The sequence below is a fragment of the Triturus cristatus genome, chromosome 3_1, assembly GCF_964204655.1.
Source record: "Triturus cristatus chromosome 3_1, aTriCri1.1, whole genome shotgun sequence".
Classification (NCBI taxonomy): domain Eukaryota; kingdom Metazoa; phylum Chordata; class Amphibia; order Caudata; family Salamandridae; genus Triturus; species Triturus cristatus.
The window spans coordinates 92,417,950-92,442,019 of record NC_140583.1 but is presented as its reverse complement, the minus strand read 5'-3'; positions in this window follow the sequence as shown (position 1 = coordinate 92,442,019).

Genomic DNA, 24,070 nt, shown 5'->3' with positions numbered 1-24,070 from the left:
GTCGTGTGGTGAAACGCTTTCTGTACTGGAGGGCAAAAGGGTAGCAGGATTCAGTATGTTGCATCGTCTGATCTCTATGTGTGGTTGAAATAACGTTGGCTCATAGCCTGTCAGTCTAGCTACAGTCAGGTGTTGTGTTTGTGTCCGGTTCAAGAGAACCTCTACTGCGTGTAGTACTTGTACTGTCAGAGGGTGGCCCAGCACTATCAAGTCACTTTGTCTTATGGCTAAGGCCGTTGCTGCAACTGATTTTAGGCACGCAGGCAAAGCCTGTGCTACTGGGTCTAATGTACTAGAAAAATAAGCACAGGGCTCGTGTTTTCCTGCATGATCTTGTGTTAGGACAGATAGTGCTGTTCCATCCCGCTCTGTCACAAAAAGCATAAACGATTTGTTGTAATCAGGGTTTGCTAAAACTGGTGCTTGACATAAAGCTCTCTTTAATTCTTCAAATGCCACAGTGTGTTCTTGAGGACTTTAGTCTTTTTGTGTCTTGGGCTGGGAAAAACCAGAAATCAATTGAATACGTTCCGGTGCCCACAACTAATTCCCCTGAAAGATCACAATAAAACATGAGAAAAAGGGGAAAGCACCATACCTATTTCCTCGACTTAATTTCTAAGGGGGCTAATTTCTAAGGGGCTTAATTTCTTAAGGGGCTAGCGGGAAGCGAACCTCCTCAGGGGCCAGCAGAAAGCCAATATTCTCCTCCTTCCCCCCCCTTTTTGACAGGAGGAAATCTGAAACAGATTTCACTGCTGTCAAACACTATCAAACCCTGTGTCTTGTCAACACTATTAATCCCTGTGTGTAGCTACTGGGCGTAAGCAAAATTATAGGAGATACACAGCGTATTTGAAACGGCGAGAAATCCTTCAAATTAATGTACAAACCTCATTGTGTTAGCTCATAAGCTAGCCAAATGACATCTCATATGCAAATGTCCCTATTACATGAACCTACACCAACCTGAAGTCAATATTAATGCTAGTAGGCCCTAATAGGAATGCTAAATTACCTAAATATTCGGAAAACCAAGTTTAAGAACAGTTGTTAAAGTTGATAATAAATAATTCATCTGCTAAAAAAAAATCAGTAATTCTGCAATAATTTCCACCTATACAATAAACAGCCTAATTTAAAAACAAGTCAACTTTTGGGGCCACCACTTACAAGAATGAGCTTACTAGAGCAAACTTTAAAAAGGAAATCCTGTCAGATATTTTCTCATTACCCTAAATACCGAGCCTCATTTGTCACTCTGTGGTGGCAGTCCTTATTTAAAACAGGCCTTTCAAGAGTTAAGATGCGAGTGCACAGATCATAAGTGTTCCTTAATGTCCAATCTGGAAACATATGACCGAGGCTGCCTGTCTATAAGAGAAAGGCAGTCATGTGAAAAATATTTTAGTCTTGCATAATTTTTCCTTTTATTTCATTCATCTCCAACACCAATTAGACATACACTGATAACGTGTTGTCTGCTATTTTGACAGCATGATAAAGGTAATATCACGTCTGTGAAATTTAGTAATTGTGAACAAGTTCCAGCCAAGCGCTGTGCAAAGATCGCCGTCATCACGACTATCTCTGTACTTGCACAGGAGAACTTGGTATTAAACGCTAAACAGACTGGTCAATACAACACAAAAACAAAACATATATAAAATACATATGCCAAGCCATCAGTATACCAAGCACAGAAAGCATAGACAATTGCACTAACATATATAAATGAGCAGCGATGCGCAATTACAGTACCTACAGCTCAGAGGCGAACATTCTGGCCTGCTTAATTTGTCAGGCTTATAATCAATAATTCATTTACCTGCCCTATATACCCCCATCTGAAATCACCGTGTCAAGTCTGACACACAGAATCAGCAATAATAATCAAAAACGAAGAACACACGAACCTGTTTGTTTTCTTTTATAAAAACAGAATCAGCAATAATAATCAAAAACGAAGAACACACGAACCTGTTTGTTTTCTTTTATAAAAATGAGCTATGCATCTTCGTCAACACAATGTACCCTAATGTCCCAGACGAAGACGCACCTCTCATCTCTCCTCACAGACTTTTAACCACTGGATCATTTATCCAATGCAACTGGTGGCAGCTTGTGGCCACAATTCAAAAATGTCTGAATTTGAAAATCGTTTTTATATAGGCACATAGCCCTTAAAATTCCAAGCAAGAGCAACATTTTACTTTCTGGCCAGATGCAATATAACATTTGCTAAAAAATAAAACAAATCTTCTCCATAGACATTTCCTCGGGGCACTTGTTTAGCACAGAATAGACCAAGGGAATCTTTCTCGACTTACATTTCTCAGCTGCCCTGTCTTATCAGAGAAGCTAAAAATAGCCCCTCAGCGCGGCCTGAGCCTGGGCTGCCAGCCAACTTTTTTTTCGTTGTTCCGGCTGCAGGCATTACACAGATGCGATGTCAGAGAAGCTTTCTAAGCAGTGCCTCTGTTCTGCTCCTCTCACCGGCCCCCACCTACACTGGCTACAAGGTCAGAATCTGTCTCCGATTTCTGTATCACATACTGCTCTACACAGCCCCCACCTTCTCCTCACTCTGAAGCTGTCAAAGACAAAAAGACTACTCAATTCCATAAAAACTGCAATAATTCGCTCAATTGAAAAATTATTTTTACATACAATTTGCACTCAGGGGGTCATAATCTCACCGACTTGACCCAGCACATTGGCTCACTGGACCACCAAGAACACAAACCTGTATTCTTGAACAATTTGCAAATTCGAAATACCCACAATTCTTTTTTTTTTTTTTTTTTTTTTTTTTTTTTCAAGCTAAACTTTTCAAAAATTACTCTTTCATAAGAGTGTTTCGTTGTCCATCTACTTGTTCTGCTTTTACTCGGATACCTTCCTCAACTAACATATTTTCTCGAACTTTATTTGAATTCTCCTTACTCTTCTCTTCCTGTCTACGTGCTTTTTCCGTACGTCTATACGATTCTTTTCGCCATAAATCAATGGCGTCTTTCTGTTATTATCTAGCTTTCCTTTTCCATAATTCTTCCTCTACTTTCACGATGCAATCTGCATCCCAGGTCCCAGCTGCGGGCCACCTGTGACTTTCTGATAATTCTTTGGTGTAGTCCACCCATAAATCAAGAAATAGTATGGCGTCTAAGCCATGTTTGTGATACAGGAAGTGCCCTGGAGTGTCCCTAGGAGGAATAGGAACAGCTTCTTCGAGTACCCCTTTTCTAGTTGTGATCTGTCTTAATTTCGAAAAGAGCGGCATATTGACAACTGATCTGATACTTAATCTTGAACACACCTAATACAAAAAACACAATAATGAACAGTCATTCATACCACAATATGCAGGACGTTTTAACACATTAAACATTTAACATTTAAATGAACAACAATGATGATCGTCTGCAAAACTAAATCACCAAGCATAATTCTCGACAATAACTAGATACTTCGGAATACTTGATATACTGCTAAACAGTACATATACACTGCTGAAACAGTGCAGACCGGATTTGTGTACCCAAACCCGTCTTGACCGGCACAACCTATGTGCACGTCAGAAATGCCTCCCCAGCAATGGTACTCACCGGGTAGCTTCGGAAACGGAAGGCCTCAGAAACTTGACTGAACTGGACTGGACCGGACTGGACTGGACTGGACCCGACTCGTGACCTGGATACTTCAGAACTTCGGAATCTGGTGGGCCTCTGTATACCTCGGACACAGCTCTCTCGCAGGTGGGCTCTGGGTAGGACAATCTGCGTTCCTCACCGCCTCGTATGGATGCCTGGTCGCAGTCTGTCCCCTTCATTGGCCTGAGGGAGTTGGCGGGAAGACCCGCGACGTGCGCGCTTGAAGTCCATCACGGCTATGGAAGGGGGCAAAACTGGACCTTCATCTCCGGCGTGTGGGGAAAGAGATTAAACTGTTCGGGCGCCATTATGTGGTAAATAAAATATCACGCTGTCATAATTTTTCAGATATCAATAAGATCATGCATAAAGCAAGAGGCTGAGTCTGTGGTATCAGATTCATAAAGGGCTTTATTCCAATAACTCGAGTCAAAGGGAGAATATTTCCATCACCAAAATTGGATCTGGACGGGGCTGAAAAGTATTCTCAATATTCTCAAAACATTATTCACAGAGTACAGTATATATACATTTCTCAATTGTACGTAAGCAAAAGAGCAAGAGAGAATGAGATAAGAGCATGTGGGCGTGTAAGTAGGCGTGAAGGTGGGCGTCCATGTGGGCGTCCACTTGATGATAATGGGTAATTTGTCATGTGTGGGTGGATACCTGGAGCTGATTTCGCAATGTCAGCAGAAATACTTGGCAGAGATGCGCGCGCAGCAGCATGACGTGTGATTGACGCGCAACTAGAGGGTGAAGGGGACTTGACATTTAGCTCTACATGTGGAGACAAAAAGTCTGGGGGGTCAAGTCAACCTAATCCCAAATCATATCTAACATCCTATGTTTAAAGAACTATGTTATCCACAAGGGAAGGGCTCTCGGACAAAATCTATTCTATACTGACTGTGCGTGCGTGTACAAGCGTCTAAGTGTCTATACTAAATGCGAGGGGGTAGGAATATTCCATGGTAACAGGACTATGAATTACTTGCATAAAGACAGAGAAGTCGGGCCTTTTGCTCGGTAACTGGAAAGAATGTTTACTTAAACTACTAGGCAGGAATGCATCGGCTGAGGGGGAAGCAGATAATTCGAAGGTGAAATACAGTTCTTGGCAGAGAATAGGCTGATGTCAGGCTTCGTGAGCCGCGCAGAGAATGAGACAAAGTTCATGGTCACAGATGCAGGCTCAGACTGGAGCTTTCAGAGGCAGAAGGCAAGAAAAGCTTGATGACAGAATCAGGGCCTACTTGCCTGGACTGTAAAATGGCATAAGTGAGCCATATAAAGGCGGTGGCCTTTCGTACTTAGGAAGGGAATATCCGGCCTATTCATGGCGGATCTGACAGAGGGCATGTTGACGGTGGACGCACATGTGTTTGCGTCTTCATAACTGGAACTGGAGGGAACATACATGTACTTGTGATTCATACATGAAACCGTTGGGGTCCAAGATAGGGGACATAACTGACCAGAAAAATCCATATTTCCACAAGTATTGTACTATTTACCTTTCACGTGTTTTTTATGTTTTTTCATGCATTATTCACTTATTCATTGCAGTAGCTACATTACCGACCCTGAAGAAAGCCATGACACTATCTTAGGTCTGATAGGCTGAAACATGTTGGTCTTGTAATAACACAGAGACCTTGAATCCTGGCACCTGTGTTACAAGCTATATTTTGTTTTTAATCCTGACACCTGTGGAAATATGGATTTTTCTGGTCAGTTATGTCCCCTATCTTGGACCCCAACGGTTCTATATGCATGTTACAAGTACATGTATGTTCCCTCCAGTTCCAGTTATGAAGACGCAAATACATGTGCGTCCACCGTCAACATGTCCTCTGTCAGATCCGCCATGAATAGGCCGGATATTCCATTCCTAAGTACAAAAGGCCACCGGCTTTATATGGTTCACTTATGCCATGTTACAGTCCAGGCAAGTAGGCCCTGATTCTGTCATCAAAACTCTTCTTGCCTTCTGCCTCTGAAAGCTCCAGTCTGAGCCTGCATCTGTGACCATGAACTTTGTCTCATTCTCTGCGCGGCTCACGAAGCCTGACATCAGCCTATTCTCTGCCAAGAACTGTATTTCACCTTCGAATTATCTGCTTCCCCCTCAGCCGATGCATTCCTGTCTAGTAGTTTAAGTAAACATTCTTCCAGCTACCGAGCAAAAAGCCCGGCTTCTCTGTCTTAATACAAGTAATTCATAGCCCTGTTCTATGGAAGATTCCTGCCCTCGCATTTAGTGTAGACACTTAGACGCTTGTACACGCACACACAGTCAGTATAGAATAGATTCTGTCCGAGAGTCCTTCCTTTGTGGATAACATAGTTCTTTAAACATAGGATGTTAGATATGAGTTGGGATTAGGTTGACTTGACCCCCCAGACTTTTCGTCTCCACATGTAAAGCCAAATGTCAAGTCCCCTTCACCCCCTAGTTACACGTCAATCACACGTCATGCTGCTGCGCGCGCATCTATGCCAAATATTATCTTATAGATCCACCTATATATGACATCATAACCAATTATGTTCCTTTTTACTCCTTATTACACCCATTTTCGGTTACGCAGACAAATCGTCATTTTCCTTATCAATTGTTACGCCTACTGTATTCGCTTCATTGTAATGTATGTACTATAAAAGCCATTTCATGTCAATAATGTGTGTGCTTCACTTCCTGAACCTTCGTGGTGACGGAACATTGGAGCAACCGATTATAATCGAGTTAATGGAATAAAGCCCATTCCGAACCTCTAATACCACGGATTCTGCCTCTCATTTTACTGAGCTATTTTATTATGTTCCTGTATCAAATTAAGTCCAGGTAAAGGAGAATTATTTACCACATGAATGGCGCCCGAACAGGGACACTTTCTCATCTCACGCGCCGGCGGTGAGTTGCAGGCCCGGTCTCCTGCCACAGCTGGACGGACAATAACGCGTACCAGCAGGATTTCCTGTAGTTCCCTCCGGTCAAGCGGGGGCGACTGAGACTGCGATCAACACCCAGACGAGGCGGTGAGAAGTGCGAAGTATCCCGACCAGAGCCTAGCTGAGAGAGCAAGATCCGAGGTATACAGAGGCCCACCAGTTTCTGAAGTCCCAAGTCGAGTCCAGTGTCCGACGAGTCGAGTCGAGTCCAGTCCGGTTCAAGTTCAAGTTACCGAGGCCTTCCGTTTCCGAAGCTACCCGGTGAGTACCATTGCTGGGGAGGCATTTCTGACGTGCACATAGGTTGTGCCGGTCAAGACGGGTTTGGGTACACAAATCCGGTCTGCACTGTTTTAGCAGTGTATCTGTACTGTTTAGCAGTATATCAAGTATTCCGAAGTGTCTAGTTATGGTCGAGAATTAAGCTTGGTGATTAGTTATGCAGACGATCATCATTGTTGTTTCAGTTAAAGGTTTAATGTTTAATGTTTAATATGTTTAAATACGTTCTGTATATTGTGGTATGAATGACTGTTCATTATCGTGTTTATTGTATTGTCTGTTCAAAATCAAGTATCGGGTCAGTTGGTCAAAATCAAGTATAAGGTCAGTTCTCAATATGCCGTTCTTTTCGAAACTAAGACAGATCACTACAAGAAAAGGGGTACTCGAAGAAGCCGTTCCTATTCCTCCTAGGGACACCCCAGGGTACTTCATGTATCATAAACATGGCTTAGATGCCATATTATTTCTTGATTTATGGGTAGACTACACCAAGGAATTACCAGAAAGTCAGAGGTGGCCCACAGCGGGAACCTGGGATGCAGAGTGCATCATGAAAGTAGAAGAAGAGTTATGGAAAAGGAAAGTCAGACAGTCACAGAAAGATGCCATTGAATTATGGCGTAAGGAATCACATAGACGAACAGAAAAAGCACGTAGACTGGAAGAGAAGAGTAAAGAGAATTCCAATAAAGTTCGAGAAAATCTATTAATTGAGGAAGGTATCCGAGTGAAATCAGAACAAGTAGACAGACAAAGAAATGCCCTTATGAATGGTATGTATCCCCTTCTGGCCGAAGGATTACCTAAGGCTACCCCAGAAATGCCGAAAGACTTGCCACCCCCATTGTTCCCAGTAAAGGTACATCCTAAGGGGCATCCTAGAACAGCAGAAGATGTTTTTCTTTCCTCATATTTAGATGACGCAGCTCCCGAGTATGCAAATTCCGTCCCACATAGACCGCATACCAGGGAGGTTCAACGCCAAGATCCAGTGCCCGTATCCCTACAGCAACAAATCGAGTCACAAGTTCCGGCAAGCACATCTGTTTCCGTTCCTACAGCTACTTCTATGGCTGTGTCCACACCTGTAGTTGCTGTGTCACGTTCGACGAATCCTTTCACACCCGACACCCCAGATGGGGTTACGGGAGGTGCTACCAATATTTTTTCTACGCCACCCAGAATAAATAAACTTACATTTCAAGAGTCAGGACATTCACGTACACCCAAACTCATTAGTGCCCGTGCGCTTAAGGAACTTCTTATAGATTGTAGATATGACCCTGTGCCCGGAAAAGAGGACGAAATGACCCTAGCATCATTACGTATCAGACGAGCCGCAGTGTATTTAGGGAAGTTACCAGGAATGACTGCACATCTAGATAAAATATACCATTTTGTCCAAACAGGGCGAGATCCAGAATGTATTAACAGAGCTATGGAATACCAGAAAGTGGAGATACAGGGGGAACTGTTGCGTTTCCTCATAAATTGTGTGATCAGAAATGAAGACCGACCGGGGGTAGACCCGGAAGCAATGCAAATTCTTACCCGATGGAGCCAGAATATATCAGAAGGGAGACATGATAAGCAAAATTGTATAATAGCCATGTGCCGAAAGATCCGTAAAGAAATAGAACGCCTACACGAAGAGAGATTAGAGGTAGACCAGTTCGAACAAAGCGAGGAAGAAGGGTCAGGACTGCCCACAGGACAGTCAGAAACTATAGCCTATGTAGGTAAAAGAAGATCTTGTAATAGTACGAGATGTCTTATTGACCCGATACGCCCGATAGGTCCAGACAATAACAGGGGTTTCCCAACACCCATAGTCCATATAAGGTCTAACGAGCATTCGTTCCAAACAGCCGACAAACTACTCCGAGAACGAAGGGGTTATCATTTCCTCGATTCTATGGATGAACAAGATTTAGCCAGGGCAGCTGTCCATTGGGTGGACAGTCCCGGAAAATATAGTGATGATACAGTAGTACGCACATTCTTGAATCTTACCCCAGATGAACAGAGGTTAGCTGGGATTTATATGATTCAACAACTCATTATACTATATCGAAGTCAGCATTCGGACCCTGGTCCCTTACCTGACATACTGACTGAATTACTTATGAATAAATGGAGAGGTGCAGGTACTAAATTAATTAAAGAAATTCTAGAATCAAGAAAGCAGTATATTCTTTTTGTATGTTCAGAACATGTCTCATTGCCCGTCAAGGAGAGAACTACGTATCACATAGATAGACAGAATCCCTTACGAGAAGTGCACCCAATAAAGGGCGAGGACAATCAGTTTAAACGCGTATTTGTATATACGCCCATATCGAAAATAGAATTGTTACAAATGAAGAAAGTGGTACCCAGTCATGACAAAGACCCAGCGGGTTTTCACCGAGAAATTAAAGACATGTTACTCATGGGAGAGTATACCTACCCCGACATTATGACAATATTAAAGGTATTGATGCCTGCTGGCATTTATGAGAAACTCAAGGAAAAAGAGTGGGAGGTAGGAGACCAAAAGATAGAATGGTCAGTATTAGAAGCAGAAGAAAAGGCCCGAACTGCAGGAGCAGGGCTTGGGGACAAAACTAAGGCATTACCAGGATTACTAGTACAGGTACTGCCGCGTTTATTAACTACGAAAAAGGAAGACTGGGGTACAATTTCAGCCTGTAAACAGAAGCAAGATGAGGACACTAGTGATTACTATGCCCGATTTGAAAAATGTTTTGGTATAAATAGTGGCATAAAAGTAAGTAGCGAATCATACCCACATCTGTTTGTAACAAAATTAGTTGAGAATGCTCTACCCCAAGTAAAGAATAGAGTATTAAAATTCGAGAGTACCTGGCAAGGTAACACTCCATCACAAATGTTACAAATGTTACAATACCATCACAATAGAATTAGAGAGGAACAAGAACATGAACACAGACGCATGAAAGACACGAAAATGAAAATGTTAGTTTCCCAGACAGTTCCAGCTGAAGGACATAAGAAGGGTATGACACATTCCGGTGATTCAGCCGGACCTGTAAAAGGGACATGCAATTATTGCAAAAAGCCAGGTCATTATGTACACGATTGCCCAGTTTTAAAACATAATATCGCCATAGGTAAAACACAAGAAAGATCACGGCCACTCAGACAAGATCAGAATGAGCAAGGAGCTTTGCAGCATGCCCAGTCCATGCCAGCCGCACAACAGCCAATACAGTTTGTGCCAGCTGCACCACCGTTGCCTGTTGCTGCCACACAAACAACAACACGACAAATGTATCAGACCGCACAGTATGAATATCCTGAGTACCAGCGTTACGCATGAAAAAGCCTAGAGAGGGAAATTGACTTACCCCTTATCGAGATCCCTGTAGATCAAGAAGGACCTTATGTACATAGTGAACTATTAGGCCAAGACAGAAAATTTTTACTCGATACAGGGGCAAGTCGAACAACAATAAAACGTAGTGAAGTTCCAGGGGCACCCCTCTCAGGCTCACAGAATATTTCCCTTGGTTTTTCAGGAAAGCCTATTGTTAATGAAGTGTCACAGCCTCTTCCACTTACGATAGGACCTTTGACCCGAACTACCGATTTGTTGCTTACTAAATCATGTCCAGAAAATCTATTAGGAATAAAAACGTTAAAAGCTCTAGGAGCCATAATATGTTGTTCTCCGGAAGGAGTAAGATTGTTTTTACGTGATTTTAAAGGTCATTATGTATCTAGAGACATGGATCCCCGACTACAGACTTTACCTACACGTCTATGGGCACAAGGCCCTACTGATGTTGGTTGCATGAACATTACACCATATCGAGTTACACTAAAGGCAGGAGTGGTACTACCACGAATGCGACAATACAAGTTACCACCAGATGCTGTAGTGGCTTTGCTGCAAATCATTGACGAGCTCATTGCCCAAGGAGTGGTTGTAGAAACAGACTCCAATGTATGTAATTCACCAATAATCCCGATTCTTAAACGAACAGATCCAAAGGCCCCGCCAGTCTATCGATTGGTTATTGATCTGCGCGAGTTAAACAAATGCATTGTGCCACAATTCCCTGTGGTCCCAGATATCTCGTCATTACTGACAGCTATTGATTCCGAAGCGACATTCTTTACTGTAATCGATCTCAAGAATGCCTTTTTCAGCGTCCCAATAGATCCGGAAAGCCAATATTTGTTCGGATTTAGTTTAAATGGGCGTAGCTTTAAATTCACACGCGCACCTCAAGGATTTACAGAAAGCCCCAGCATCTATAGCCAAGCACTGAAACGAGAACTTGACAGTATCCACATGCCAGTTAACACTGCTCTGCTTCAATACGTCGATGATCTGCTGATCACCGCCCGAAGCGAACCTGAATGTGAAAAAGCATCACTGACAGTTTTACAATTTCTAGCCGAAAAGGGGCACAAGGTGTCCCCTTCTAAGCTGCAATTCTGTGTCCAGCGAGTTATTTATCTTGGACACTCGCTGTCCAAGGAGGGAAGGCAGCTTACACCAGACCGCATTCAGTTAATAGTTAACATGCCAATACCCGAGACACAAAAGGAGGTGCGGGCTTTCATAGGCCTCACTTCATACTGTAGACAGTGGATCCCGCAATATGCATTTCTAGCAAAACCACTCATCCAGTTGACAACCCAGGAGGCAGCCACATCGACTGTTCTCCCTTGGACTCAGGAACATACACAAGCTTTTGAAAACCTAAAGAAAGCTTTATGTCAAGCACCTGTTTTAGCAACGCCCTGTTACAGAAAACAGTTTACACTCTTTGTTACAGAACGCGAAGGTACTGCTTTGTCAGTACTCACACAGGAACAAGCAGGAGCACACAAACCATGTGCTTATTTTTCTAGTACATTAGATCCCGTAGCTCAGGCTTTGCCTGCATGCCTGAAATCAGTGGCAGCGACGGCTTTAGCAATCAGACAAAGCGATGCCATAGTGTTAGGACATCCATTGACAGTTCAAGTACCACACACAGTAGAAGTCCTTGTGAATAGAACGCAAACACAACACTTGACTATAGCGCGACTTACAGGGTATGAACTTACATTGTTTCAGCCACACATAGAAATCAGACGCTGTAACACATTGAATCCTGCCACACTTTTGCCAGTAACCGGAACAGACCCACTAGCCCATGACTGTATTGAAGTTATTACTATAACGACAAAACCCAGACAAGACTTGACAGATGTTCCATTGTCAGATCCAGACCTGACATTGTATGTAGATGGTTCATGTATGAGAACAAGTACAGGAGAGTTGGTGGCTGCTTATGCAGTCACAACAGATACTGAAGTCATTGAAACTAATCGTATAAATACTTTGTCAGCTCAAGCCGCAGAGCTCATCGCTCTGACACAAGCCTGTATTCAAGCCACAAGTAAAAAAGTCAACATATACACTGATTCACGTTATGCATTCGGAGTTGTACATGACTTCGGCGTGCTGTGGCGAGAGAGAGGTTATTTAACTTCCCATGGTGCCCACATTCAGCACGGACCCCTCATTCATGCCTTATTAGATGCAATACATCTACCTACTGCAATATCAATTATGAAATGTAAAGCTCATACGAAAGTTATTGATATCATTTCTCAAGGCAATGATCTAGCCGACAGAACAGCTAAACAGACTGCTCAAACCCAAACATCCGACATGACAAAGACAATAGTCCCGATGCCGACACATTGTATGACAGTTAAAGATCCTACCCTTGACGTAATTGACATACAGACACATGCTACACCAGATGAAATAAAGAGATGGACTGAATTAGGAGGGATCCAAACGGACCAAGTATGGATGACGAAGGAAAAATCTGTGTGGTTCCTCCCTGATTCAATGGTCCAAGTCATTATTAACACTATCCATAGCCCAGCCCATCTAGGAGAAAAAGCTATGCTAGACAGCATTCAACGCATTTGGTTCAATAAACATTTACGAGCAGCAGCCAAACAAAAAGTCCGTACCTGTATGATCTGTTGCCAGTTCAACCCAGGAAAAAGCGTTCCCGTAGAACAGGGTGGATTTCATCCTCCTGATCACCCTTTTGAAGTCCTCCAGATGGATTATATCCAGATGGAACGATGTTGAGGATTCAAATATGTTCTCGTAGTTGTCTGCGCTCTGTCCCGTTGGACGGAGGCATACCCGGTTTCAGATTACACTGCCCCGACTACTGCCAAACAGTTAGTTCGAGAATTCTTCCCACGCTACGGTTTACCACGTGTTGTCTACTCAGATAATGGCCAACCGTTCTCATCCGAATTAATGAAACATGTTTCACTTCTGTTAGGATATCAGTGGAAATTCCACTGTGTCCGACACCCCGAGGCAGCAGGTCTCGTAGAAAGACATAACCAGATCCTGAAAATTAGATTGTCCAAAATATGCCGAGAAAAAGGTGTCGACTGGATAGTAGCGTTACCAGTTGCACTTTTTTACATGAGAATGGTAGCGCACTCTCGAACAGGGCTATCCCCGTATGAGGTGATCTTCGGCAGACCACCAAATATGTGGGGGACGCCTGTACCACGCAAAATAACTGATATTGACTGTAATATGCTGACAGATTACTTGGCCTCCTTGATGTCTGCACTACAATCTTGTCGTTCACAGGTAGCTGCAGCCTTTCCCGACAACACTGAGGTAAAACCCCATGACGTAGTTCCGGGTGATATCGTATTTGTGAGAAATTTCGACCGAAAGACTCAGCTGGAGCCCAGGTGGAAGACACCCAAGTTGGTTCTGCTGACCACAAGAACAGCCGTGAAGATCGAGGGCCGCAAGGGCTGGATTCATTCAAGTCATATCAAGAAATTTCATGGACTATCCTCGGATATAGACATTGTGCCCTGCACTCCCTCACAGACTGATTCAAAACTTCCTTTGGTTGAAAAGACTGAAACAGAACTTTATAAAATTAAATTGAGGCCTAGGACGTCAGACGATTTGATTGTTTAAGTCCTCTCCTAGGTGAAGCGGTTGAATCTGTCTCTGACATGTATCCTCTAGACCTGAATCATGGACAGTCGCGAAAAATGATGAAACGACAGGCGTATTGTAAATCACTGCGTAGCCATTGTATAGTGACATTATTAATTTTGTTTTCCTTAAGTCTTTTAATAATTACTACCAGTATGTTGTTGCACATATATTACCCTATTGCCAGAAATGTTCACAATGTTATTGCAGAACATTCTTTTAGTGACTTACCCCCGCATGAATTGTCCTATAGACTTGCGCTGCGCAATAACACTTTCATTAGTATGTTACATCATTCCCATCAGACTAGTAATGCAACTAATTGTTGGGTGTGTGGCCGACTCCCTCCCTATCAGAATTATGAAGGAGTCTTGCCTTTCTTTCCACATCCATTTACACATAATGGCTCCTGTGGGGCATGGTTTAGTTTAATCAATTCCATAGACTCAGACACAGCAGTTTACCAAGATCAGTGGGTATGGGGAAACTTAAACCTAGTTTTACTCAAGGTCTGCTACCCTGACAAGGAGGGTCGCCCCAAAAGAACAGGAACTGATCTAGAAAATGAAGTATATGGATTAGGTAATTTTACACCTAATCTCATGATTCTAAATGTCGTATCCGAAGTTGAACTAGTCTTACCCACCATGTCAGTATTCCCAGCGAAGGGTGAATTGTGTGTAAGAAAGGTTGGTTCCATACATATGGGCCATAGTAAGTGCACTACTACAGTAGAATTCAGTGATCAAGGCAAATCTTCATTCAGAGCTTATCGCCACTCCTACTTTATATGTGGTCAGACTGCATATATGCGTCTACCTCTAGATTGGGATGGTACCTGCTACATTGCATTCCTTTTGCCACCTGTTTTCCTAGCTCCTCCTGATTATTATAGAAATATTCATTTAGTACACAATAGAGAGCGGAGAGATCTCCCGGTTGTCGATTACACTGAAACAGCATGGGAAAAATACACAGATTTCAATAAAGGCATATTTCCCTATATAGGTACTGTTACTAATAGCAAGCTGATACGTAGATTAACTAGAACCCTTGAAGCAGTAGTGAATGAAACTATTTCCGCCTTAGGCAATTTAACAGAAGAGCAGTCTGCTATGCGGATTGTTGTGCTTCAAAATCGTCTTGTCCTTGACGTCATCCTGGCTGATAGAGGCGGAGCTTGTAGGGTCATCGGATCAAGCTGCTGCGTATTCATACCAGAAAATTCGCCATCTGTATATAAAGCTATAACTCGCCTTCACAAGATTGTAAGCCAGATACACCAGAATCCAGGCACCTGGACTTGGTCCAGTTGGTTTTGGAGTGTGATATCAGCCTGGGGATGGAGAGTTCTATCCTTCCTAGGTATTGGCCTTCTCATACTATTCAGTTGCTGTCTATGTCTACAATGTGGACCAGCGATTTGTGGTCTGTGTGCCACATCGTGTATTCCACCACCAAGATTTCATTCAAGATCCCGGAAGAAGAAAGAAGAACAAATGATGCTATATGAACAGATCAATGGATTAATGAAGATTGATATCTCTTAACGGGCAAGTAGGGGACAAGGAGGGAATGTGGAAATATGGATTTTTCTGGTCAGTTATGTCCCCTATCTTGGACCCCAACGGTTCTATATGCATGTTACAAGTACATGTATGTTCCCTCCAGTTCCAGTTATGAAGACGCAAATACATGTGCGTCCACCGTCAACATGTCCTCTGTCAGATCCGCCATGAATAGGCCGGATATTCCATTCCTAAGTACAAAAGGCCACCGGCTTTATATGGTTCACTTATGCCATGTTACAGTCCAGGCAAGTAGGCCCTGATTCTGTCATCAAAACTCTTCTTGCCTTCTGCCTCTGAAAGCTCCAGTCTGAGCCTGCATCTGTGACCATGAACTTTGTCTCATTCTCTGCGCGGCTCACGAAGCCTGACATCAGCCTATTCTCTGCCAAGAACTGTATTTCACCTTCGAATTATCTGCTTCCCCCTCAGCCGATGCATTCCTGTCTAGTAGTTTAAGTAAACATTCTTCCAGCTACCGAGCAAAAAGCCCGGCTTCTCTGTCTTAATACAAGTAATTCATAGCCCTGTTCTATGGAAGATTCCTGCCCTCGCATTTAGTGTAGACACTTAGACACTTGTACACGCACACACAGTCAGTATAGAATAGATTCTGTCCGAGAGTCCTTCCTTTGTGGATAACATAGTTCTTTAAACATAGGATGTTAGATATGAGTTGGGATTAGGTTGACTTGACCCCCCAGACTTTTCGTCTCCACATGTAAAGCCAAATGTCAAGTCCCCTTCACCCCCTAGTTACACGTCAATCACACGTCATGCTGCTGCGCGCGCATCTATGCCAAATATTATCTTATAGATCCACCTATATATGACATCATAACCAATTATGTTCCTTTTTACTCCTTATTACACCCATTTTCGGTTACGCAGACAAATCGTCATTTTCCTTATCAATTGTTACGCCTACTGTATTCGCTTCATTGTAATGTATGTACTATAAAAGCCATTTCATGTCAATAATGTGTGTGCTTCACTTCCTGAACCTTCGTGGTGACGGAACATTGGAGCAACCGATTATAATCGAGTTAATGGAATAAAGCCCATTCCGAACCTCTAATACCACGGATTCTGCCTCTCATTTTACTGAGCTATTTTATTATGTTCCTGTATCAAATTAAGTCCAGGTAAAGGAGAATTATTTACCACACACCGGGCAGCTGAATTAAAATTGTTCCATAGCTGAACTTGTAGCCAGTTTTAACCATTTATATTACAGCACTGCACTTTTTTCATCACAACAAGCTCTCGTCCTCATCAAAATATCCCTGAGCTCCTCCCTCGTAGCGAGGGGGCTGTAGCCCGCATGAAGACTAGGTCTCTCAAGCTTGGAGGTACCCCCATGATGAAGCATGACACCTTTGGTGTGTGAGGGGAACTGTCCGTAAAAGGGAAATCCCCCAGCATGCACAAAGACACATCTTATTACTGCATAGACCTCCTCATAACTATGGTCACAGGGCTACATTTGACACCAGCCAAGGGTGCAGGAGCTTGGGGACAGCATGTGGGAGTCAAGGCTCTCTCCAGCAGAGGCCAGCAGCAGGGTACAGGACAGATCCAGTTGGACCTGGTCAGCTTGTTCTGTCCATGTGCCTTCTGATAGCAAGGTAGTTCTTCTTGCGAGTCTTCACAGATCCAGAAGTGTTCTAAGGAGGGTACTACGGATGTCACATTTATGACAAGTGCCAGTCTGTGGCTAGGCTAAACTCCTGGTCACTCCCTAACCAAAGGGTTAAAGGTTCCCATAGGTGGCCCTGTCCACTTTTACAGCACTTCCAGTGTGTTTAATATCTCCTCTCCGCACCTGAAAAGCTTTTTGTCTACTGCCTGGGAGAAATATTCATAACACCAAAGTAGAGACATTAACAGTCACGTGACACTTTTAGTGACTGGCAGAAAGGCACATTTGGTTTAGGCATAAAAACTACAACTTGCTAAAAGTGTCATTTCTAAAACAGTAATATAACATCTGATTTGTCCATTATGATAGATTTCAAATTGCTATCAAAATAAGTCCTTCTTTCCTTTTTCTAGCTAATCCCAAACCGAAATTAAGCAATATAATGTGTTACATGCAACTCAGGGATATGTACAAGGAAGTAGCGGAGTGTGTCATTAACCTCCTTGGCTTAACGACACACTCCGCCCCTTCTGATACGCAAACCTGTACCATATTTACAATAATGTGGTGCAGCGTTGCATTTCCCCCTGCGATAGTGCTAAGTTTAGCAATTTAGCACCAACGCAGGCACCCTTGCACAAAAGTGCAAGGGTGTCTGCGTGCAAGGAAGGATTGTTTATGTGTAGGAAGGTGTCCCTTCCTTCACATAAACAATCCTCAAATGTAGTTCTGTCACTATTATGTGTGCCGCTTCATGGCAATTTTTTAAAGGTTTGTTTATGTACAGGAAGGGACACCTTGCACAAGGCAGCACACACGGAAAAATCAAAAACTAGGAGAAATAATGCAATTATCCTCGTTTCACCAACTTAAGACCATGGTTTTCCTGGTCTTAATTTTGCCTCTGCCTCCTATGTACATAGGGGGCAGCGTCAAAATGAAAGGGTGTTGCGGTGGAACACCCACCCCCGCAACACCCACTGCACGCCCCTTTCACGCTAACCATACCGTGAAAGGGGGTCTTATGTACATGGCTACGTTAAGCCACATTAAGTGGCTTAACGCTGCCTTGTACATAAGGCAAGGCCCCTATCGCCACGGGAACGTCACAAAAAGTAATGTACCTGTGGCTATAGGGGCTTGTACATGTGCCCCTCAGTGTTTTCCTATGGGAGAGCTTGCCTTGCTACAGTGAAAACAACTTTGGAGTTTTTTTCACCGCCAGGACTTGTAACATTTTGAATATTCATGTCCTCGTTTTCAAATACCTGGCACCGTCTGTGGGCATTTAGGACCTACTTTTTGGGTAATACTAAGTATCAAATTGAAAGGTTTAGGCATGGCGAAAGGTTTATTTTGTCAGGTTGAAATGGCAGTATAAAACTGCCATCACAGGCTGCAATGACAGGCCCATAGACATGATTTACAGTGCTACTTTAGTGGGTGGAACAATGAGTGGGGCAGCCCACTAAGGCCTCGTTAAGCTAGCCCATATATTGTCATACAACCATGTCGGTGTACTCACCAAATGAAGATTAAGAGAAAGGCTAGCAACTTGAATTTTGCACTAAATATGTTAAGCATGCATTTTGGAAATGACAGGGTCACCCTCACACTTTTTGCTTTCCTCCTCCCCTTTTTGCTGATCTCGTTTTTATTGGTTTTTAAAATTCTGGAAACTTTACCACTGCTAACCAGTGCTAAAGTGCATGTGCTTTCTTCCTAAACATGGTTTGATTGACCTATCCACAAGTGGTATATTTAATTTACTAATAAGTCCCTCGGAAATTGCAGTACATATGTCCAGGGCCTGTTAATTAAATGTTTCTAGTGGACCGCGAACACTGACTGTGCACCCCCTAAAGTAGCCCTTTAAACATGCATCAGGACTGCCAGTGCAGAGCCTGTGAGCGCAGTTTTCCCTGCCCTGCCGATTTGTCATTTAAAACTAGATGTCAAGCCTTAAACCCAACCCTAAATTAGGCCCAGAGGGCAGGGTACTGTGTAGCTGAAACATAGGACATGTACTTTTAAGTTTTAAATGTTCTGGCTGTCTAAAACGCCCAAATTTAGGTTTCACTACAATCAATCAATCAATCAATCATTGCATTTGTAAAGCGCGCTACATACCCGAGAGGGTCTCAAGGCGCTGGGGAGGAGGGGGCCGCTACTGATCGAAGAGCCAGGTCTTGAGGTGTCTTCTGAAGGCCAGCAGGTCCTGGGTCTGTCGTAGGATGGTGGGGAGAGTGTTCCAGGTCTTGGCGGTGAGGTAGGAGAAGGATCTGCCGCCGCCGGTGGTCTTCCGGATGCGGGGGACTGTGGCGAGGGCGAGGTTGGCTGAGCGGAGGCTTCAGGTGGGGGTGTGGGACCAGGGACGACATACAACCTAACAAAAAAACGGAACTTAATTGCCCCTCCGATGCTCCTCTCCGGCTCGTTGCACTGCAGGCACAGGCTTCCAGAACCCCCTGAGGCCCATCCTGATGCAGCTCTCATGCTGTGCCAGATGGCTCCAACCTGACAACACAGCTTGGGTAGGAGACAGCTTTAGTGCGCATGACGGTTTGGGCATCATGAGACGGCCAGCGAAACCGTAATGAGCACAGACATCCCCATGGCCCGCCACCTACACAAGACACTAAAGAGAAAAACAAAAAGATAATCAACACACATTTATTATTGTTGTATTTTTTGCATTTTTTGGGCTGCTTGCAGGGGGGCTGGTGCTCCTCCGCCCCAACAGAAAAGCTGCCACTGAAGCTGATGTTAGCTAACTGAAGAGATTTAAATTTACAAATGACCAACCATGGTCCAAATATTTAGCTACTACTGCTAATTATTTAGAGCTGAACAAGGATTAATTTTAAAGCAACCAATAGCCCTACTCGTAATTTAAGCCCTCTCTGAAACAGCAGATATATCAAGGAGAACAGATTTAGAGAAATTGGAATCCTACAAACACTTCAAACTGATTCTTCCATCACATAAAGTAAGTCGATTGCAGTACCACTTAAAGAAGGCTTTAAGCACTGTCTGCAGACATGCTTTTCTGAGAGCTAGAGTTATGGTCTTGCCTATCAACAATCACAGATCCAACTGGAAGAACAATGTAATTGCTACCTTAAACTGGTGGTATTGCAACTCCAGAAGAAAATCCATAGTACACCTACTCTGTTGCTGCCCAGAATTTTTGTTGCCATATGGCACCTTGTTTACATTGATGTTTAAAAAAAATTGAATATCCACTTGTATACAGGTGATAAAATTCCCCTTTAATCACCACAAATATAATGAAGCTAGGCCAGGTTAGCAAATACATGAATGTAAATTTTAATAGAGTTAAATCTTTTTATTACTATAGATAAATGAGGACATTATCAAGACATACAGCAGCTAAAAGAAGCAGTTAAAATTATGTTTTCGAAAAGATACAACATACCAGTTGGATACCTTGACACTGTTGTTTTAACAAACTATGGGGCATATTTACAAGCCGCTGTCGCCACAGGAATGTCACTTTTTCAGACGTTCCTGTGGCGATAGAGGCTTCACTTTATTCACAAGGTGGTGTTAAGCCTATTAATGTGGCTTAACGCTGCCTTGCGAGTAATGCCCCCTTTCACGCTACACTAAGTATGAATGGGATGGGCAATGAGTGTTGCGGTGGGCACTCCCCTGCATCACCCATTGTTTTTGGCGCTACAAGGGAGGAGTAAATATGGCTCAGTGCCAAAATAGGACCAGGGAAATCCTGGTCTTAACCTTGCATAATGAGGAGAAATGCTTTATTTATCCTCGTCTTTACTGTTTCCATGTGTACTGCATTGTGCAGCACACATAGAAACAGCAAAATACCATTGATTGCTTGTGTGCAGAAAGATGTCCCTTCCTGCACATCAACAATGATTAAAAAACATTATGAGTTGCAGCTTCTGTGTGCTGCATTTAGACCCATCTCCCTCCTCCTCTTCCCAGTCAATGTCGTCAAGAAGGCCACCAATGCCCAACTGCCCGAGTTCATTGAAGTGAACTATGTCCTGGATACCTCCCAATCCAGCTTGCGATGCAACCACAGCACGGAGACCACTCTCCTCACTGTCACCGACGAGATCTGTTACTTCCTAAACTGGGGTGACACCACAGTCCTCATCCTACTAAACCTCTCAGCGGCCTACGACACCATCTCCCACCGCACCCTAATCACGAGGCTCCATGACGCAGGCATCCATGAGAAGGCTCTGGGCGAGATCCACTCCTTCCTCATTGACCAAACCCAGTGAGTCAGACTACCCCTGTTCCTCTCAGAAGCCACTGAGATCAGCTTTGGAGGGCCCCTGAGTTCATCCTTGAGCCCCACCCTCTTCAAGGTCTACATGGCACTCTTGCAGTCAATTTTAAGAAGCCACGGACTGAACATCGTCTCATATGCCTAAACCAACTTACACAGTGGAATGAAAGCCGTCACTACATTGATGAAATAAAGCTGCATCAAGCTCAACTCGGACAAGACCGAAGTACTCCTCCTGGGACCGAACCCTTCAGCTTTGGACGACTCCTGGTGGCCAGCTGATCTGGGATCTCCCACCACCCCGACGGACCACGCACGCAACGTAGGCATCATACTGAACATCTCTCTCACCATGAACTGCCAAATCAATTCAGTTTCCTCAGCCTGTTTTTACATGCTCTGCCTGCTTCAAAAGACTTTCAGATGATCGTCACAGAATCCAGAAAGACTGTCACCCACACACTCATCACCAGCAGACTCAACTACAGCAACACACTCTATGCTTGTATCACCCAGAAACAGCTCAAGAAATTACAGAACGTCCAAAACACTGCAGCCAGACTGGTATTTGACATCCCTCTCCGCAGCCAGATCACTCAACACCTCCGACAACTCCACTGGCTCCCAGTCGAAAAGACAATCACTTTGAAGCTCCTCACTCATGCTTACAGAGCTCTGCACGATGAAGGACCAGCATACCTGAATCACCGCCTCACATTCCACGTACCAGCCAGACCCGCCAGACAACTCCGATCTTCCAAACTCACCCTAGCCTCTGTCCCAAGGATCCACAAGACTTGAACTGGAGGAAGGTGGTTCTCCGACCTCGTCACCAAGACCTGGAACACACTGTCAATCCGTGTCGCTGACCCAATTCAGGAAGGACCTCAAGACCTGGCTCTTCAAATGAACCTCATCCCAGTCCCACCAGCATCCTCCCTCACCCAGCACCTTGAGTCCTTGACGGGTGAGAAGCCGCACTATAAAAAACAATGACTGGTTGATTGATTGATTTATGCATGAGAACTGTGACACGGTTAGCATTGTCTGCTTCATATAGTCTTTTTTCTTGACTATCAAACATGCTGCACAGTAGGCACTTTGCTGTTCAACATTGACAAAGCCAACATGTCATGTAGGCGAGACAGATTGGCCCTGCCAATGATATTTTGTAAGTGTTAAGACACCCATCTGCCCACAGGGAATGTCTACTTGTGCTGGCTCCTGGTGTAAAATAATGGTCACAGCCTATAAAGCTGGGTTTTTTTCCAAAAGAAGCAGTTCCTTATATTTTGTGAACCGTAAGTTCATGGGGGCATATTAGCAAGGGCTGGCGATATAATTATCTGCGCTTTAACGTCTGTTTTTGGGCGAAAAGCGGCGATAATTATAGTGCAATATCATCAAGGACACGCTAGCGCGTGTTTCCTTGATGTAGAGCCCGTTTTTTCACAGCCTCGCATCGCTAATAAATGCAAAGAAGGCGTGGCTGTGAAAACAACACATGTTAATATCTTGAAGGCAGCTTCGCGGTATTAACAAGGAGGTGCAGCGATAAAAAAAATCGCGCTACCTCAGCCTTAACTCAGGAATTTAACGTCTGTTAAATTTCTGACTAAGGCAAACGTTTAATGGGAGATGGATTATGCTGATAGGAACACAGGGTCCTATAAGCAATGTTATCGCTGTTTTCAATGGAACATCGCTGGAAAACCAGCGATGTTCCATTAAAAACACCGCTATCGCTGAAATATTATCGCCATAGCGCTATGCGTTGTAAATATAGCGTTATCATGGCGATAATATTCAGCGATAGCCCGCGATAATATTTCTATCGCTATGTACGGTCAGCAATAATTATAAGCTGGCCGTTGATAATATGCCCCATATTTTTTTGTACCTTCTAAAAGTTTTGCTTTATTTCAGGAAGCCCTACCACAGGCCTGAACCACTGCCAACCATGCTCCTTTACAGCATGGTCTCTGTCCTAGGAACCTATAGCACTGATGAGAGGGTGGACGCTTGTCATCTTAATCCTGTCCTCCCACCATCCTATTTTGGGCCAAAGTACACCTTCATTTTACAAGCTCCACAGTCTCCATTGACCGTTGGAACTCTCCTCAGGTGTTTCATACATTTTCTTTTCATTTACCTTCTTGCTTTTAGAGTGGCTGGGGCAGTTTTGTTTCTGAACACGAAATCTGCTGGTATTTTCCTTTTGAGCATTGTTGTGTGTGGGTTGCTTCATGTTCTTTCTGTGGAGTGGGTCTGAAGCTCTGTCGCTTTAAAACGGTGCCCTCTGCTACTCCAGTCGAAATGGTGGGTCTGTTCTACTCTCACCACACCAGATTCCCTAGATGCCTCATCGGTCTCCACCCGTCCCCTGTTCAGCGGGTAACACCTTCTTGCCAGAAGCTTGAAACCAGGTCATGTCACTTGACAGATTTTCAATTGACATGAAGCTAATATGGTGTCTTTTTTTGTGCAAAAATCCTTGGGAATAAATATCTCTTTCAAAGTGACTCAAGCACTGGCTCTCTTTTTCCATTTTTTGAGGTTCTTTTCTGATCTGAAGTGTAAGGTTTTCTTATCCCTCATGAAGTACAATCAGGCCTTTAACAGTGCTATCCAGAGAGAGTTTATTTGCTCATTTAT